The sequence below is a fragment of the Cavia porcellus genome, unplaced genomic scaffold, assembly GCF_034190915.1.
Source record: "Cavia porcellus strain 051 isolate PalLab524CR breed Dunkin Hartley unplaced genomic scaffold, mCavPor4.1 scaffold_4, whole genome shotgun sequence".
NCBI classification, from domain to species: Eukaryota; Metazoa; Chordata; class Mammalia; order Rodentia; family Caviidae; genus Cavia; species Cavia porcellus.
In genome coordinates, this window is record NW_026947487.1 from 110,157,458 (window position 1) to 110,160,996 (window position 3,539).

Sequence of the window (3,539 nt, forward strand, 5' to 3'; positions counted from 1 at the left end):
GGGCCTAAGCAGAAGGAAACATTTGAAATCATTGGCAATAATCGCTACAGTTGTGGAATTGGATGACAGGGTGACTGCTGTGGTTCAGACCCTTTTGGTGTCCTTACAAGGATTTTTAAAGTCTTTGAGACTCTAAAAATCCTTTATGTCTAACTCTCTTTGAATTTTTAGAAATGCATACTTATTAAAGATCTTTTAAGTATGCAGTTGAGATTGAAAAAAAATTGAGACTGCTTGGAGAAACGAAATAGGGTTACATGTGTGGTGGGAAGAATTCAGTAAATATCAAGTGGAAGCATCTTTTTGATATACATAAGCACACTCACAACCAAACACACACACATAGAGACTCACACATACACAATATACATAGTATTTTATCATTCCCCCACAGTATCACAGTGGGGACCATTTTCTGGTCAAATAAGTCTAAATACCATCGAAACACAGTCTTTCTGAAATTGAGGTAGAAGATACAAATGTGGGCAGAATATGTTACAAGTCATAAAAACCCAGGGCAAACCAGTTGAGAAAGATGTTTCCTGAAAAGAGAAGACATGGACAGAACACAGGACCCCAGATGCTTTCAGGCTTCCAGCCCCTCCATGTTGCCCCAGGACCAACCAGAAAGTGATATTACTAATCCTTCATTTGATGCTGAGGCTGTTCTCAAGACCAGTCACAAAATGCTAGTCTTTTTTGTTTTTCAGTGTTTAAGGAATTTTTATTAATGCAAAAGTTTTACAATCTAAATTATGTTTCTGTGCTTACCTATCAAGTCTGTTACTTAAACAAAACTGGCATCCTGAGCTGCTCTACTGTAAAGAATCACTAAATTAAAGACAAACATTCTTTAAATTTTGTACTTTGCTGAAAATTCTTTCCCATGTTGATAAAGCATTAATTTGCTTTAATATTTTACTTTTTTATACTTTTTGTGTGTGTGTATTTTTAAATCAAGTAATCTAAGACTAGCATTGTTTGCTAGACCTGGCCTTTGCTTCGTCCATAAGGTTCAAAGTTGCCTTTCTTTATAAACTTATTTTATATTTTGTGATTTTTTTGGTAGTATTTAAAGTTTTTCAGTACTTAGATATTTTTATTCAAGTTGCTTTTCATGGTCCCTGGTCAGTTTAAACAGTGAGAGCTCCAGTGGCCCTGCTTTCGGGGCAGCCTCTTCGGCTTGGTGGGCTTCAGCTCGAGGCAGCACAGCTATGACTCCATCAGCATTAGAACACAGAGACTCTGGAGACTCGAGCATGTGAAGGAGCTCTGAATCATCGATCTCCAACAACACGCCAGTGATTTTACCAGCCAGAGTAGGGTGCAAGGCTTGAATAAGCAGAAACAGTCATCTGCCCAACATTTGCTTTTGGTCTTGTGGGGTGAGATGCCAACATGAAAGCCATCAGAGGTTCCTGACCTTATCCATGAACAGCAGGCCACTGCATGGTAACTGGGGCTGTGCATTGAGATGCTGCTGAGGACTGCCGACTCCCACAGTGTATTATACTGGGGAGCAACGTGGACAGAAGGAGGACTGCAGTGGCAGCAGCTGCAGGACATGGACCCCTTGTCTGTGCTGTATTCACAGTGTGCTGTGTCAACATGACTCATGGAGCCTGTGAAGAAGCTGGTTTCATGCTGGTCCCGGAGCAGCTGGGTGGATAGCACCAGGCATGTTCTGGAATGGATGAGTTCTGGCACCCTGAGCAGTCCAGCGAGGGCTTGTTCTTAGCTGAGCAGTTTGGCTAGGGGGATAGCACACAGCATGGAGGGGAGACTGTGGGACAGCTGCTGAGAAGTGACCTGAAGGAGGGGCTGGCTGGTAGGGGTTGATTACGGGGCTGGGCACAGCTCAGACACTCACCATTCCCTGCATATACTGGTCAGTGAGGTGAGCCTGGCGCTCTTCTTTGCGCTGAACTAAAGCTACATATAGTGGCTTGATGGCCACAGTTCTGCCATTCACTTCTGTAACTGCTTTAGTGGCTTTTTCTGGGGAGGAAAAGCTTACAAAACCAAATCCTTTGCTGCCACCACCCTCCATCACACCCTTTGCCCCAGTGATTGTACCAAAGGGAGCAAACGGTTTCCAGAGATGTTCACCATCAACACCATCAGCAAGATTTTTCACATAAAGGTTAACACCCTGGTTTCTGGTGATCCTATCTTGCTTCATCTGTTCAAATGCACACTTAAGTTCCATCTGGCATTTCATTTTTTTTTTCTGAGTTCGACCAACATAAATTTGTTTCCCATTGAACAACTTTCATTTATCTCATCCATAGCTTTCTGTGCATCTTAAGGCAGCTCCAACCTTGTCAAAGAGATCTTCAAGGCATCCATTGTACTTGACTTCTCCAAAGTTCTTGATGTAAACGTTGGTGAATTCTTTTATTCCAACTCCAATGTCTGCTTTTCATTCTTTACGAGTCTTAAATCGTCAGACAAATGCTTTATGATCATTTAGAAGCATCCCATTGTTCAGTAGGTCTTTCAGCAGCTTCCTGTGTCTCAAAATGTACAAATCCATAGCCTTGGAACCATTTGCATTACAAACCACCCTACATGAAAGGATGTTACCAAGACCAGAAAATGTATCATGCAGTGCTTTATTATCAATAGATTTGTCCTAATTTTTAATGAATATGTTGCCCGCTCCACATTTGCAAAGCGATGGATCATGCTGAAATCACATGATGCGCACTGGCTTGCCCTTCGTAACATCAAAATTCATGATGTCCAAAGCAAGCTTCATGTCAGCTGCTGCTGGAAGTTCACACACATGTAGCCTAGGGAGTGGTGGGTGATTGTGTCCCTGCAGGCCCGGATGGAGAAGATGGGCCTGGCTGGGTTGACCTGTTCATAGAGCATCACCTCTGTCACATGGGGGCAGAGGTCCCCTAGGTAGAGCAAGGCCAGGAGCTGAAAATGCTGGTCTCCATTCCTCATTTACATATAGGAATGACAGTCAGAAAGACACTATTCCTGCTCCTCCATTTACATCTGACAGGAGGCCAAGTGAGCCTTCTTGATTGAACAGATGTCCCGGTGCCGTACTTACACAGGCATCCAGATATTTTGGATATAAAGCTTCCCTCCCCATTTTCCTTGCCATCTAGGGATGATGTGAGTCCTCAAAAAGATATAAATAACATAAGAGAAATATTGTAACTCCCAACCTGCTAGATGTCAGATGCAATGAGTTCATGTTTCCCAAAATTGAGGAATGAATTCTAAGGAAAACGGAGGTGAAAAGCAGGAAATACATAGTGGGGGAAGGAAAACTTCTTGCTAAGACAGACAGCAGGTTGGGCCAGGAAAATGGGTTACCCATGGGACTGCTTCTCAGGGGGAGCTTCATGGAGAAAATCCTGAGGTTGGTGAAAGATGAGGCAAAACTCTGATCAGCAGTAAGATTAGAAGTAGAGTTACTCAAGTAATATGGGTCCACAGGGGAAGCAAGTCACATAGCAAGTGCACAGGGAAAGAACAGGACTTTTGCTGCAAAGAGCGTCCTGGAGGTGTTTAGTCCC

General features: G+C 43.1%; 1 pseudogene; it reads right to left on the reverse strand.

Annotated features, from left to right (window-relative positions):
- Window positions 1–1,099: 1,099 nt before the first annotated feature.
- LOC100720748 (polyadenylate-binding protein 1-like) lies at window positions 1,100–2,955 on the reverse strand (annotated as a pseudogene).
- Window positions 2,956–3,539: the final 584 nt, after the last annotated feature.